Raw genomic sequence first — 17,232 nt, forward strand, 5'->3', positions numbered from 1 at the left:
GCATAAGGGAATAATTGACAAGAATGGGGGAAAGAAATACAGTAGAAGAAGAATAGGTAGCTTTGAGGGATGAAGTGATGAAGGCAGCAGAGAATCAAGTAGGTAAAAAGACGAGGGCTAGTAGAAATCCTTGGGTAACAGAAGATATATTGAATTTAATTGATGAAAGGAGAAAACATAAAAATGCTGTTAACGAAGCAGGCAAAAAGGAATACAAACGTCTCAAAAATGAGATCGACAGGAAGTGCAAAATGGCTAAGCAGTGATGGCTAGAGGATAAATGTAAGGATGTAGAGGCTTATCTCACTAGGGGTAAGGTAGATACTGCCTACAGGAAAATTAAAGAGACCTTTGGAGAAAAGAGAACCACTTGTATGAATATCAAGAGCTCAGATGGAAACCCAGTTCTAAGCAAAGAAGGGAAAGCAGAAAGGTGGAAGGAGTATATAGAGGGTCTATACGAGGGCGATGTACTTGAGGACAATATTATGGAAATGGAAGAGGATGTAGATGAAGATGAAATGGGAAATATGATACTGCGTGAAGAGTTTGACAGAGCACTGAAAGACCTGAGTCGAAACAAGGCCCCCGGAGTAGACAACATTCGATTAGAACTACTGACGGCCTTGGGAGAGCCAGTCCTGACAAAACTCTACCATCTGGTGAGCAAGGTGTATGAGACAGGCGAAATACCCTCGGACATCAAGAAGAATATAATAATTCCAATCCCAAAGAAAGCAGGTGTTGACAGATGTGAAAATTACCGAACTATCAGTTTAATAAATCACGGCTGAAAAATACAAACACGAATTCTTTACAGACGAATGGAAAAACTTGTAGAATCCGACCTCGGCGTAGATCAGTTTGGATTCCGTAGAAATACTGGAACACGTGAGGCAATACTGACCCTACGACTTATCATAGAAGCCAGATTAAGGAAAGGCAAACCTACGTTCCTAGCATTTGTAGACTTAGAGAAAGCTTTTGACAATGTTGACTGGAATACTCTCTTTCAAATTCTGAAGGTGGCAGGGGTAAAATACAGGGAGCGAAAAGCTATTTACAATTTGTACAGAAACCAGATGGCAGTTATAAGAGTCGATGGACATCAAAGGGAAGCAGTGGTTGGGAAGGGAGTGATAAAGGATAATGGAATGTAGTCGAATTAAGTCGGGTGATGCTGAGGCAATTAGATTAGGAAATGAGACACTTAAAGTAGTAAAGGAGTTCTGCTATTTCGGGAGCAAAATAACTAATGACGGTCGAAGTAGAGAGGATATAAAATGTAGACTGGCAATGGCAAGGAAAGCATTTCTGAAGAAGAGAAATTTGTTAACATCGAGTATAGATTTAAGTGTCAGGAAGTCGTTTCTGAAGGTATTTGTATGGAGTGTAGCCATATATGGGAGTGTAGTCATGTATGGAAGTGAAACATGGACGATAAATAGTTTGGACAAGAAGAGAATAGAAGCTTTCGAAATGTGGTGCTACAGAAGTATGCTGAAGATTGGATGGGTAGATCACATAACATAACTAATGAGGAAGTATTGAATAGGACTGGGGAGAAGAGAAGTTTGTGGCACAACTTGACTAGAAGAAGGGATCGGTTGGTAGGACATGTTCTGAGGCATCAAGGGATCACCGGTTTAGTATTGGAGGGCAGCGTGGAGGGTAAAAATCGTAGAGGGAGACCAAGAGATGAATACACTAAGCAGATTCAGAAGGATGTAGGTTGCAGTAGGTACTGGGAGATGAAGAAGCTTGCACAGGATAGAGTAGCATGGGGAGCTGCATCAAACCAGTCTCAGGACTGAAGACCACAACAACAACAACGTAATTCTTTATATTGGTCTGTAGAATGGATTTTACTAACAGGAGCGCCTGTAGCGCAATAAATGGCAGAAACCAGGAAGAGAAGATACCACATTTGTCCTTCTTTAGGATTCCAAAAAATCCTAGGAGATTTGAACCGCTACATTGCAGAACAATTTACTTATAATTTTCTTGTAATCTACAGTTATTTACAGGAGAATGTCGCCTTCTTTAAGAGCAAAAAAGTTGCTAGTCAACATCAGAAGAGCTGATCTTTTGCAGAAAGGCGCCGTATATCTATGCAAAAACAAGAAGTTTTCTTCACTACACTTCCAATCAAATCAGTGAATGTGGAACATAGGAAACGGGTGTGGAACGCATTACCTACATTATTCAATGTAGCAGTTAAGCTACCACAACTGTAGTTGAAGGAAAAATCAAACAGACATAATAATAAAAGAAGAAAAGTAATAAAACTGTTTCCCAACATTGAAGAAACCAATGCCACAATTGTTGCTGCATCACAAACGGCAAGAATCTTGAACACATTGGCTTTTGAATCAAAAGTAATTACATTTACAGAAAACATATTTATGTATTAGAAAGTCTAGTAAAGTATAAGATGGTGCAAAACATTAGGCTCCCTACAAAGTAGTTACGCATAAAGGAAAGTGCCTGTCATAATTAGAACAGATAACAACAAAAACATATTTTCCTCACACATAAAATATGTGTCTATATTCTTTTGTTTTCAGCGGATAAGGTGCAATTACACACAAATCTCAAAGTATTTCTTCATCATTAATCTGTAGCTTACGTCGCTGAAACAGGAAGATTCGGCTGTTAATAATTTACTAATACTTGGAAAGCAAAAATGTAATAACTACCACGCTAATTAACAAGAAAGATCATTAAAAACAAACTTTAATTTTACAGCTGTTTTCTCGCCGCTTGGGGCGCTAGTGTAGCACCAGCTGTCAAATGCTAACAATTTTCACAGCAGTGAGTGTCGCGACTGTGTATGTTAGACTGTGGTAAGACGCTTCGTAGAAGCTTTTAAGTGCTTCTTCTCGGCCCGTATTTTCGCTTTTTTTTTTTGGGAAGGCATAATATCTGCAGTTTTATCTGTTTGGGCATACCCGTTATGGCTCGATGGTGCTGATGCTTCAGAATGTATAGGTTCAGAATTATCTGTTGTCTTGGTTTTTGACAGAGATAACGACTTATCTATTGCTAAGATATTTTTGATCATCTTTGGCTCTAGAACGGTACCAGCGATACAGTTTACTCGCCATTTTTCTGACTTTGTACGCCAAAGCGCTCTAGAAATGCTGGACTAAGGTATATACCGTTCTATGTATCGTGCACTGTGCCTGAAAAAAGCAACTTGCGAGTTCATTGAACACAAAAGGTCATACATGTTACTAACAGGGCTGCCAGACTGAACTGACAAAATTACTGAACACTGTCTGGTGAAAACTTTTACCGAAGTGAGGGCAGAGGGTGAACACTGTAAAACATTTATTAAGTATTGAAACTCATGATTATTATTGTTAGTTACAGTTCTCGACAATTATTGTACCTTTAATTTTCTGGTATGAAATGATGTATAGAGTCGCTAGTTAGATAGTTTTTGAACGTAAAACAAAGAGGAATAACATGGAAATAGAAAGAGCGGAAGAACCACAGTAGGTATTGAACAGAAGGCAAGAATATATTGAATGTTTGTATAAGGGGGATGAAATACAAAGAGAAATTAAGGCTGAAGAGGAGCAAGATGTGCCGAAACATGGAAAGCGATTTACCATCTTGGAAGTAGAAGTAGAAAAGGCGCTGAAGGAGATGAAGAATAGGAGGGCATCTGGAATTGATGATTTGCCAGCAGAACTGTTGTAGAGTCTGGGAAACAAGGCAATAAAAGGAATAGTCTACTTCTGTAATGAGATATACACTACTGGCCATTAAAATTGCTACACCTAGAAGAAATGCAGATGATAAATGGGTATTCATTGGACAAATATAATATACTAGAACTGACATGTGATTATATTTTCACGCAATTTGGGTGCATAGATCCTGAGAAATCAGTACCCGGAACAACCACCTCTGGCCGTAATAACGGCCTTGATACGCCTGGGCATTGAGTCAAACAGAGCTCGGATGGCGTCTACAGGTACAGCTGCCCATGCAGCTTCAACACGATACCACAGTTCATCAAGAGTAGTGACTGGCGTATTGTGACGAGCCAGTTGCTCGGTCACCATTGGCCAGACGTTTTCAGTTGGTGAGAGATCTGGAGAAAGTGCTGACTGGGGCAGCAGTCGAACATTTTCTGTATCCAGAAAGGCCCGTACAAGACCTGCAACATGCGGTTGTGTATTATCCTGCTGAAATGTAGGGTTTCGCAGAAAGACGTGGCTGCACGATCCGCTACAGCCATGCGGATAAGACACCTGTCATCTCGACTGCTAGTGATACGAGGCCGTTGGGATCCAGCACGGCGTTCCGTATTACCCTCCTGAACCCACCGATTCCATATTCTGCTAACAGTCATTGGATCTCGACCAACGCGAGCAGTAATGTCGCGATACGATAAACCGCAATCGCGATAAGCTACAATCCGACCTTTATCAAAGTCGGAAACGTGATGGTACGCATTTCTCCTCCTTACACAAGGCATCACGACAACGTTTCACCAGGCAACGCCGGTCAACTGCTGTTTTTGTATGAGAAATTGGTTGGAAACTTTCCTCATGTCAGCACGTTGTAGGTGTCGCCACCGGCGCCAACCTTGTGTGAAAGCTCTGAAAACCTAATCATTTGCATATCACAGCATCTTCTTCCTGTCGGTTAAATTTCGCGTCTGTAGCACATCATCTTCGTGGTGTAGCAATTTTAATGGCCAGTAGTGTATGATAAAGGTGAATGTCCTGAGGACTTCCTTGCAACAGTTATGATATCAATAGAGAAAAAAAGGAACACTAAAAAATGTGGAGAACGTAGGACCATCAGTCTAATTTCTCATGGAGCTACCAAGTGTTGCTGAGAGTGTTGAATAGAAGGCTATATGGCAAGCTGGATAGAGGGATTGCAGAGGAGCAGTTCGGATTTAGAAGAGGAAAAGGAACAAGAGATGCTATTGGCCTGTTAAGAACTATAGGGGAAAGATACGTGGAAAAAGGTAGAGAAATCTTTGCTGTTTTTATAGATTTAGAAAAGGCTTTCAGTAGAACAAGCTGATGGATATTTTGAAGCGCAAAGGGGTAGATTGGAAAGAGAAACGACTAATACAGGATCTATATTTACATCAGAAAGTAATGATAAGGATTGGAAATGAAATGTCAGAAGGAAGCAGCATTGGACGAGGTGTTAGACAAGATTGTTGCATTTCCCCACAGTTGTTTAACGCATGCGTTGAAGAGATTATTGCGAGAGGCTTAGATGGGAAAAGAGGAATATGTATTTGTTGAAAGAAAACAGAATGTATAAGATTTGCTGATGACATGGTATTAGTGGCAAAAGTGAACGGACAGTGAATAACATACTGAAAGATCTGAATGAAGCTTGTGTGGAATACGAGTTGCAAATAAACACAGCAAAAGCAAAGAGTGTGGTCATCAGTACAAGACGCAGACTGTCCATTATTAAAATAGGACAATATACCATTAGACAAGTAAATTTAAATATCTTGGAAGCACAATAACTGAAGACTTGAGATGTCACTAGGAGATGAAAACTCGAATTACCATAGAGAAGAATGCATTCAACAGAAAGAGGAGACTCTTATGTGGCAAATTAGATGAAGGTCTAAGGAAAAAGCTTGGCAAATGTTTTGTCTGCAGCGTGGCACTATATGGGGCAGAAACATGGACACTGAGACGAGAGGATGAAAAAAGGTTAGAAGCATTTGAGATGTGGATGCGGAGGAAAATGGAGAGAATAAGTTGGATGGCAAGAGTGAGTAATGAAAGAGTACTTGTAACCTCCCCCTCACTTATCGACCTTAATGACAGTGAAAAATTAAACCGCGTGTACCTAATGGAAATTTGGGAAATGCAATCGTCACCGAAGTTAATCTGTCGGTAAAGAGGGAGGAGAGGGTTACATCTAAATGAAAGGAAAAATGCAAATGAAACTGGTGGAAATTAATTTTGAAATAGGGGTAAAGTTAATAAAGAAAGTAAATGTGCGGCCATTACGTTAACAATTAACTAGCGGTAATTAGATATTTGAGATTTGGGGGAAATTACGGTCGCCAGTCCTAAGGACAATTACTATAGTAACTGAAAAAGAAAGGTTATTACACATATAATTAGCACTAGAAGCGTGGCAACTGAAGGTTGACACGTGTAGTGTGAAAACTGAAAGTTTGTCAGAAGTAATAAATTTCGCTACATTCTGACTTAATTTAGCAAAAGAATTAATAAAACCAGAAAATCGAAAGTTAATTTAGTGACTGAAGTTAATAGTGAGCTTTCTTTCTGAAGCACATCGAAATTCGGTAAAATACGGTTAGTCTTGGACTACCTCAACAATCATTTCAAAAGCTACTTGAATCTACGCAATTTAGAAATAAGAGATTTAACTTTGAACTTGAATTAAATGATTCTGAACAATTAACAATAGTAAAATTTAGTACGTACCAAGCTGAGCTGCAGTCACAGGTAAGCTAAAATACGGTAACAAAACTCGCACTCTTAATTTGTGCTTGTGTAATCTAAATATTGTAGCCAGCTATGAATACCTTAACTGAACTTTGAAATTAAAGCAGTGAAATCGAATGATGCTGGCGTTTGAATTTCAACGACACTCGGGTTCATTCCGGAAAATGAAGGGACCCTGCTTGGTAATGCAATTGGGACAATGAGCAACAAAGGTTCCTGCTAAGTTGCTGTAATTTTGTGATACAACAATTTTAAAAGTTTGAAAAGCTGAAGTCTGCCATACAGTTCTAAAACTTTACGTACTTCCAGTCTTCCTTGTTGGTTGATTGAAGGTTTGAAGCCGTCGATCGAGGAGATGGCGACAGTCACTCATTGTCGGCCGTCGCTGTTGCAGAAGCTGGATGTTGGCGCGCCTTCTTCTCGACACGGTCACCAGGCGAAACGGGCTCTTGATGTGCTCTAGCTAATGCTTCCCGTCCGCGACACCGTGTCAGAAACTATCATAGCAAGTCGAGCGCAATTACATGCTGCCCAACCCTGAAAACGCGGCAACTCGCGGGAGCGTCACACAACACACCTGCTCAACCGCACTACTCCAGCCAGACTCCCTCTGCCCGCGCTCCACACGACGGAGTTAACACTACCAAAGATCCTAAACACTTTGGTTCTCCACACGACCTATCGATGTATTCGTTCGATAGCATAGTTTTCCCTGGGCCAGACCCAGCGTAAAAATACAAATAAAATTTACAAAACAAACCAATTATACGTCGACATAAATGCATAAATATATACAAATAGTAAAACAATTACAATATACAAAGACACAGAAATGTTATATCTTCAGGTAACAAAATAAGGAAAAAAAATTGCGGTGCAATAGATGGAAATAGGAGGATATGCATTTCCGGCGTCACATACTGAAAAGGTTTGGTGGGAGAAGGTGTCTGCTGAAGGTTGTAAGAGAAAGGAAAAAGAACTGGCTGGGACATTCATTGAGAAGGGAGTGCTTGCTATCAAATGCTTTGGAACGACTGGTTTGTGGAAGAAGACTGAGAGGAAGAAGGAGATACAAGATGATGGACGACATAAAGAGAAGAGGAAATTATGCAGACCTGAAGAGGATGGTAGATGTCCGGATAGCCTGGAGAACTACCAGGTGAAAACCTGCCTTTAGGCAGAATACTAATGATGATGAATTTTTCTGGTAGAAGTCGTTTCTTGTTGCAAACTTTAAATTACAACGAATCTCTGATTCTGCTTTTACCATATTGCCACTCAGCTACTGACCTGATTTTGCAAATCAATAAATAAATTAGTGATACGAATGGAATTCTAGAAATACCAAATAATTCATACTTTGGTACTGAACACCGAATACGTGGTTGAAATATCGATCAGTTCGGTAAAAAATCGAACACCTGGCAACCCATATTACTAACCGTTCGCATACAGATACCATAATCTCCAACACACCTAGCCCGCGAGTGCGATTGTTGGAACCTGCATGCCCGCAGCTGAACGAAGGCCCAAGTAAAGATAACTGAGTACCCAAACAGCACTAATAACAGAGTGCCCAAACGTCACAACACAAGAATTTGAACGTTAGTCATTGTTGGACGACTGTGACTGCAATAAAATATGAAAAAACTATAATCAATGGTTCCAACCAGCCACTGATTACATTTCTTCACGTTCAACAACTTATAGTCGTTTTTGAAAGGATCGTACTTCAAATTTTGACGAAATGGGTTAAGAACAGTACCAGATTCTATACACAAAGATACATCTTCCTGCATAAAAAGATCTTTATTCCACACATTGTCAATATGTTTTGGCGACTTCGTTAGAGTGACAGTATCTTTGAAAGGGCTTTATTCCTGGAATAATGTCCCTTCAATAGTGATCATTTTTACATGCCATCTGTCGAATAGCTAATCCAGTTGACATCTTCACATTTATATACAAGCTAATCCAGTATGCAGTACGTTTCGCTTTTCGTAGTTCGATTGTTGTTACTTCTGAGCATGTGTTGTGAGATTGAAATGGCGTCAAGTACTGAGTTGGAACGTGGTGAAAGCACCAAGAAAAGAATGAAACAAGAATGTAATGTTGGAAATTACGAACAGATTGTAACGCCTACATATACAGTAGGATAACGTTAGTGTTGTTACAAGATGTTATAGAAACAGCAAAAGTGGAAGGTTATGAGTATTCTAACCGTGAAGGAAAACACGTTGCAGAAAGAAAAACCGGTGAACAATGTACAGGTCAGTACAATACTTTCATGGCTGTATCAAAATATTTTACGTTATTAGTGTATATTGTATCTGAAAATAGGAGACAGCTTTCGTCAAGGCTCCGTGACAAGTGTTTCTAAAAGCTCACAGAAAATGACTGTATTGATACTCTGCTGCCCTTCCGAGAATTTAACACAAAAATGAACAGGAAGCATTATTGATTGGCTTTCTTGTTGCAAAACCTACATATAGAAGAAGGACGGCCACAGGACATGAGTATACTAGGAAATGGTCACCGATGTCTTCCTATGATTTTTTTTTGTGCCAGTAAACAGTGAACGACGTAAAGCATGTCGTGCAGTTTTCAATTCTGTTTGGTGTAACTGGAAAGAGTAAGGAAACTTCACATATTAATGCTTCAGAAGAAGAATCCACCAGATATGCTGGGAACAGGTATTAAGAAACGCGCTACAGTGCCTGTACGTGTAAAATCATTCATGGTAACATAGCGTCATTTCCTGCACAAGAGTCACGGTATTCTTCACGTGGAGTTAGATATGTGGACTCCAGTCTCAGAATTCAGGTCACGTACAAAACACCCCAATTCTGGCATTACATACAAGTGCTATCCCAAATATTCAAGGAAACTTTTCAGTCTGTCAGACAGTCCACGACTAGTTGACACTTGCATGGAATGCGAAGAGCTCAAAAATGGGAAGTCCTGTTTTGAACGATACTGCTAAAAGAGTAGCTTGTTGTAAACGCCTAGCTGATAAGTGCTTCAAGAACATGAAAATTACTGTGGGAGAAGGTAAGTGTGGTGATTCACTTCTTGGTATTTGTTTTGACGTCATGCAAAACTCGCCACTGCCAAAACGGCTTATACATGACGTATTTTATCTTCGACAGCTATGCGTAAATGTAATTTGTATTAGTAACCTGAAGAATAATGAGTCTGTAATGCATGTATGCCTTGAAGGCATTGCGAAGAAAGGAGAAAATGAAGTGTGCACCTTCCTGTCTGATTATATGTAAGAATGTGTACTGTAAAATGTCAAAGAGCTATGTTTGTTTTCCGATGATTCACTGTATGATTCACTGTATGATTCGAAAGAGATTCACTGTATGATTCGAATGTAGGTATCTTTGGTGGACACTAAACGTTTGGTAAAGTGGAACGGTTTTTTCCTTTTCGTGGACATTCTGTGGCGAAATAAGCGCTGTTATCGTTGTGAGAGATACATAGGCGGGCGAGTGTGCCGGTACTTGCCCCAGTTCACTACTGCTACAGCCCACGTCACGTGGGACGGCGTTTCCGCACATTGAGGCACAAAGTCCACGTTGCCGAACTGCATTGCCGCGGATAACAGTAAGGCTCGTTTGCTTACGGTGCATTGTGTTATACGTTCATATCTATGAGAGGAATAATAAATATTAAAACCAAGTTCGATCAATCGTAATGAGAGAAATAATTCGCGTCATTAATTCACGTCCACTGCTCCACAGATTTACTCTGCGTGACGTCGGGAGGTGAGTAACAGCTGACACAGCTTCATGAAGACGCGGAGTACATTTTTTCTCAAAACAACATTGAAACTGCTTGCAATAATTACCATTTATTGCGATTTGAACTACATCATAAGCAAAAATTTAATATACAACAAAATTAACTTCAAGTATAAAGCCGGCCTGGGTGGCCGAGCTGTTCTAGGCGCTACAGTCTGGAACCGCGCGACCGCTACGGTCGCAGGTTCGAATCCTGCCTCGGGCATAGGTGTGTGTGAAGTCCTTAGGTTAGTTAGGTTTAAGTAGTTCTAGGGGACTGATGACCTCAGAAGTTAAGTCCCATAGTGCTCAGAGCCATTTGAACCAACACACACCCACGTCCGAGGAAGGACTCGAACCTCCGCTTTTTTCAAGTACAAACCGAAATAATTATATTTGCTTGACAACTGCTTCTGCTCAACAGAATTTTTAAAAATGTGTAAGAGGTGTGTGTGTGTGTGTGTGTGTGTGTGTGTGTGTGACGATAGTTAAGTGTAATCACTGCGTGTAAAAAAGAATTAGTGGTATAAAAGACTAATGTAAAAGACTATCGTAAAAATGGTCAGTAAGTTGTCATATTTTTCGTTGTTAACGGGGAGAAGCTTAACTTCTCTTTGGGCAATATGTTGAATATTATAGTCACATAAGTAAAAGGATACAAAGTCCTAATCAAAAAGGCTAGGAAGTTCTCATTATTACGTATGCAACTGATATGTTGACAAACACATTTTTTAAACCACGAGTCTTAAACTAAGAAATATTATTACTTTGTTCCAAAGTCTACATCCTAATACCATCGTCACTTCTATGTGAGTCTGTTTCCGAATAATCTGATTTTAAATTTACGATGATAGGTTCAAGGTTTAAATCCATCACTACTCCCTGTCAAATTCTTCTTTCTGAAGCTTTTCAGCATGCCACACAGTCTGTACCCATGCGACAGGTGGGATGTTGTCTGTTGCCTCATTGTCTGTCGCCCCATGCACAAGCGATTCACTGTATGTTATCTTGAATGTTTTTTTTTTCTCTTCCACATAACCTTAAAACGCCTTTGCCCAAATAAATTCCATGGGACAACAATGACAGTGACACGCGGGTAAACGCAAAACTGTGTGATCCCATTCACGTGCAAGGAAGTCAAGTTTGTACGCTCTGTCACGTGATTTTTACAGTATAAATTAACGAGATGCAGGAGATCGGCACGAGTCTGGTTTATACGGTGCTTAATATTTTTATTTTTAAGCCGGGGAAAAATATTAGCTTTTCTGGTGTTTGTTCTTGATTTCTTCTGTATAAGAGTTGAATTACAATTGGCAATGACTGACTTCGAAGGAAGGTACGACAAGAATTGTGAATCACGTCTCGAAACTGACAGCGTTCATTGCCGAATGGTAATCACTGTTGCTTTTCTTGTACGTAAATACAAGTTTATTCTCAGAAAGAAAACCAGAAGAAGAGTTAGCATGCAGAATAATTATCCGAGAACCTATCCTCATGAGAACTTTAAAACCGCCAGTGCCTTCACTCATTTTCCAGCAGATCTTCTTGGAATGATTCAAGTTGACCCATGTTTCATCAAGGTAATACACTGCTGAATTACCTCCTTCTCTTGTTTTGTGAATCTTTATATGGGACATAGTTCATGCTGCGCCTAGGTCACTTCTTTGAACCAAACTCTCTTCTTAACATATCTGGAACCAACGTCTTTTAAAATTCGTTACCTTGGCGAAGCGCTTACCATTGAAGCCTGCATAGCTGTAACATGTTTTCATATGTTCGGCATTCTTCACTCACGTGGAGCACTTTAAAACACCGTTGTTAAAACTATCCATTTGTGTTGTATGTTCCTATCGATTTCTATGCTTTCCAGGCGACACGAAACCAACTATTTCTGCTGTTCCTACAGATCTGACACTTTCCTTAACAATTCTCTTTATAGTTCGCTTGGCCGACGCCACATGGTTCTGGAGTAGGTGCTTGTGTTTTACAATGTCAACAGTAGGAGATCTGCTTTTAAATTCACGTTTGAAAAATTATAAATGCGGTAAATAATCGGCCTCTCCTGCTTGTGAAGTACTTCACGTTTATTGTCGTCACCTGACCTTTTTTTTAATCGCACTTATACATTTACAAGATACACATTCACGGTTATACTGCTGCATGAAAAAAGAGGAAACAAAAAATTGATAATTGAATGAATAATTCGGTTGTCGCGAAATGCGGCAACGTGCAGTATGTAACTTGCGGCTAGCCGCTCGGAAAGAGCTGCCAGTGGCTAGTGGAGGGGGACGCGCAGAACGGCTGAAAATTGGGCCACCTTCTTACATGACACAAACAATAGCACCATGTATACAACGAACTGCACCATAATCTACGAGTGGATTTAAAAATTAAAATAACTTTTCCAAACTTTTTCAGGGTTTGCTTCAGTGTATTAATTTTAAAACTGTGAAATCCGAGAGTGATCAGATGAATAAGTTTTCCTCAGTATATTATTTTAAGAGCAAGATAAGTAGCGCTAAATAATGAGGCTAGAAAGTTAAAAAATTTTTACAATGCGCAAATGTAAGTCACAATCAAAAGTTACAAGTCTCAACTTGATTGGTGCATTATTTTGGTCGAATTCGGCGTTTATACGAAAAATTGGAGGTGCTAAATATTAGACTCAGAAAGATGAAAATTCGTATGTAGCCTTACTTTGATATAAAAGCATTAACTATGTGACTCCATTAAGCTCCTTTATTAATTTTCAAATTATTCACTTAAAACTAAATTTGGAACGAAAATGCCCCTGTTCATATTACATTAAGTATCATTTGTATTTGTTTGGAGAAAGTGTTGAAGTTAGAGGAAAACAATGCATCATTATGGAGTTGCATGGACCTGCAAGCTACCTGCAATGACTGCATGTTCACACCGTACGATAACTGAGCCATATGAAGATATATCTTTACGAAGGTTGCTCAGTTTTCTAAGTAAAGCAATATCAAAGGCAGTAAAATAAATTGCAAACTAGCCCAAAATGTGACTATTTAAAAACTGACATTGACTATCACATAATAGCTGTGGTTTATATGTAAAAAGTATTGCAAAGTTTGTGATTCATGCTTAATATTAGAGTGAAATGTGACAATTCTGTGAAGTGACATGCTGCCAATAATCATTTTGAAAAAGTTAATAATAGTTTTCCAAATAATATCTCTTTAAAAAAAAATAACAATTCCTTCTGATAACTTCTCAAGTTTTAAATTATAGAAGGAAAATTCAATGTAGAATGAGTTTTGTCATACCTTAGCTGTAAGGTGAGATTAGAAGCTTAGTCTATGTTTTCTGTTTCTCAAGGACCTGGAGGCGTCATGAAAGGTAACCTACAAGCTGTATTGGAGAAGGAACCGAGAAGGACACGTACAACTGTGATTCCTCCTTCCCCTTTTGGAAAAGAGGTCATGAAGAATGCCATACATAGGAATGAAAGTTGGAAGAAGAGAAATCTTGTCCCATCGGTGATGTATGGTGGTGGAAATATTCTTGCGTTGGGTTGCATGTCTGCAGCTGGAGTTGGGAATTTAGTATTTATTGAAGGTATTGTGGATAAATGGAAATATTTCACCATTTTAAAGGAGAATCTGAAGCAATCTGCGGAGAAACTGGGACTAAGAACAGACTGGGTGTTTCAGTAAGACAATGATCCCAAGCATACAGCCACTGTCGTAAAAGAATGACTTCTTTACAACGTACCAAAATAGTTTCATTCGGCTCCCCAGTCACCAGACATTAACCCAATTGAACACTTTAGGGGAGAACTAAAGCGCAGGATAAAAAAAATGCATCAAAAGCAAAGATGATTTAAAAGCAGCCTTAGTAAATGAGTGGAATAACTTTACACCTGCGTACAAAAAAAAAAAAAAAAAAAAAAAAAAAAAATTGCGGTATCTGCCTGAATGTGAAGAACATCACAGTATCTGTTTACTTTAGTACCTGACCGCTGTTTCCTTTGTATGTTCAACATGTCAGTATATGGAATTGCTATTAATTATGCAGTGTATATATTGTTTTCAGTGCCTATCATGTCTGTTTAAGTCAAAGAAAGTGAATACATAATATTTTCTTGATTGATTTTTACTTCAAGTGTTATTTTTAGGGTGTATGTAGACTTTAGTGCCCGACTGTTTACATGCGTAAACGGCCAGAGAGGCAGTAAGAAGAGACTCTTCGCACCGAGATCAGTCAATCCGCGTCAGTCAAATGCCTGTGAGCACTATGCAACTGGTGACGTCACAGCCAAGCAGCTACCAAACGCGGTTTCGATAAAAGTCGGAAGTGAACTCTTGAGGACTGTACACTGCCCTGAACCGCTTAGTTTTCATGGAAGTAACTGTTTGTGTGCTGCCTGTAATGTCGACAAAACCGCGTGGCAGGTGAAGAGATCGTTTTCCACTTTTAAGGCAAGCAATTAACTTTGATGATTAGTAGTCAGGGTGGCAGAACGTTTTACTTGGAACTGACCGTAGAGGTAGCCTGTAAACTGCTTACAGCGCTGTTTCTGATAGGGACATTATTATTGTTACCAGGAATGTTATTATGTTTGTGCGTGTAAAAACTTTTATTGATAGTCACAGTTCCTTATCTTGCTGACTAAATAGCAAGTACGAACATTTTCTTTCGGTGAATACAGTGAGTAACGTGGACTTGCAGACTGGAAAGTATGGTCAGTATGTTCTCCATCGCTTTCTGGCTGACGGCAAAAATAGTTTTCATGCTCTTGTGTAAACGGTGAAGGACATGTTTTAATTGTTTACCCGCCGCCCCACAATTCGTATAGTGCATGTGAAACCAAATTTTCAGTGATGAATCGGGAAACCAGTACAATTGATAGAGTGTATTTGGTGACAGAGTATTGTGGAATGATTACCAGTGCTTACAAAAATCGTTAAGTTCACCATAAAGATAATAGAAACTACAACTTCTGTAAATGGTCTCCAATATGCTACAGGAAAGGGCGGGGGTGGGGGCTGTCATATGAATTACAAGATAGACGTGTTCGAAAAAAGCCTTTATGCGTTTTGAACGTAGTAAGTTACAGTCAGCTATTGCGGCTTCTGAGTACGTAAGAGGATTACAGAAGCATATATCCGGTCTTTTATTTTTGGAAGTGTCTACTGTTTTTTATTTTGAAAAGGCTTGCATTGGACCAGAGGCTATTAACAAGAACAAAATGCAGGACATTCAATGTTTACTTGATTATATTCCGCACGAATATTGATATTTATATGCTGATTTGATAAAATGGCCTGTACTTATCCACTGCTATGCTGTAGCTAATGATGATGAAGATCAATGAAACCATTTTAAATGTGCTTTGATTAGAGCTGCAACACTGTGAAAATCTATGAGTAAAAAAGAAACAAAACCGTATTGAAAACATGACTTGACCATGTGTATGAATTACTTACTTAAAAAAGGATCTTCTTCTAACATTTTATAATTAAATTTTCTCAAAGTGATTGCATAATTTAGCAATTGCAGTAATGGCAAAATATACATTTCATTCTGTTTTTAAACGATGGAAAGCTCACCCTGTTACATTTGTTATACTTGTCCGCAGAATGTTTTAGTTTGTTCTTGAAAACTTAAGTTTTTGGATTTACGACCTTTCAAAAACGACTGTATCAGCTGTATCCAGTCTTGTCATTGGATACACCATTGAAGAAAGGCCTCTCTCTGCTGGGGAAGCTGGCACAATGCTGACGGTCCGTGGTGCTCAGACATTGTGTAGGGGAGCAGCCTACTCACTCCATATAAAATTCATATGCTTTCCAATGTGTGCCAGCCTAGTCCGCTGTAACTAGCTATGACGTCACGAATGTTGCGCAATACCTTAAAAATAAAATAAATAATCTGAAAATTTAATAGCATGTCAGGAGTGATGCTAAAATAATAATGTGTTAAGTTCCAGTTTAGAAACTTTAACAGTTTTCGAAATTTTGGACGTTTTACGTAAAAATCATCGGCGCAACAGAAAGGAGCTAGAAACTTCAAAATTTATATTCAGATTCCTTTTTCATTGTAATTTAATGGAAACAGCATGCTGGATCTCACAAAGTAATATTTTGGTTGAAATTTATGATTTTATGTTTTTGTGTCCTAAAAGTTCGGAAGCAAGATAGGTTAAGTAAGTGATTAGATAAAGCTAGGATGTTTAAATTTACGTAGAATGGAGATACACTATAATAACAAAGATGTGAGAAGTTTCAAAAAGGTAGCTATAAAACTATAGCTGTAGCGTCTCTCCAAAGGGCAAGTTCAGAGCTCATCTATTGCGTGCAGTACACCTAAAATAATTCTCTCGCCAAAAGTATTTAACCTACCCATATTAGAATTTTATTATAGATACTTACCTCTGTGCTGAGTTAACAATTAAATCGAGAGCTTCATTGGCCTTCAGCGAAAGAAGCAGTTAATTATTTAGTAACTTGAAATGGTGTTTTACCAGCCCGAGTGGCTGGTAGTAAGGTAAATGTTGTCGGCTGCACCTTGGCTGTCCGCACCGCGGCTATATACACTCCTGGAAATTGAAATAAGAACACCGTGAATTCATTGTCCCAGGAAGGGGAAACTTTATTGACACATTCCTGGGGTCAGATACATCACATGATCACACTGACAGAACCACAGGCACATAGACACAGGCAACAGAGCATGCACAATGTCGGCACTAGTACAGTGTACATCCACTTTTCGCAGCAATGTAGGCTGCTATTCTCTCATGGAGACGATCGTAGAGATGCTGGATGTAGTCCTGTGGAACGGCTTGCCATGCCATTTCCACCTGGCGCCTCAGTTGGACCAGCGTTCGTGCTGGACGTGCAGACCGCGTGAGACGACACTTCATCCAGTCACAAACATGCTCAATGGGGGACAGATCCGGAGATCTTGCTGGCCAGGGTAGTTGACTTACACCTTCTAGAGCA

The 17,232-nt window shown here is 39.3% G+C and overlaps 1 protein-coding gene across 1 annotated transcript in view; it reads right to left on the bottom strand.

The window, feature by feature from the left end:
• The window catches only part of LOC126176878 (radical S-adenosyl methionine domain-containing protein 2-like), a 95,477-nt gene extending 79,497 nt beyond the window's left edge, over positions 1-15,980 (bottom strand). Inside the window, exon 1 of the mRNA XM_049924078.1 lies at positions 15,838-15,980. The gene's annotated coding sequence lies outside the window, so the exon portion shown is untranslated. The remainder of the gene's footprint in view (positions 1-15,837) is intronic.
• Between the last annotated feature and the right edge of the window lie 1,252 nt (positions 15,981-17,232).

The sequence above is a fragment of the Schistocerca cancellata genome, chromosome 3, assembly GCF_023864275.1.
Source record: "Schistocerca cancellata isolate TAMUIC-IGC-003103 chromosome 3, iqSchCanc2.1, whole genome shotgun sequence".
Taxonomy (NCBI): Eukaryota; Metazoa; Arthropoda; class Insecta; order Orthoptera; family Acrididae; genus Schistocerca; species Schistocerca cancellata.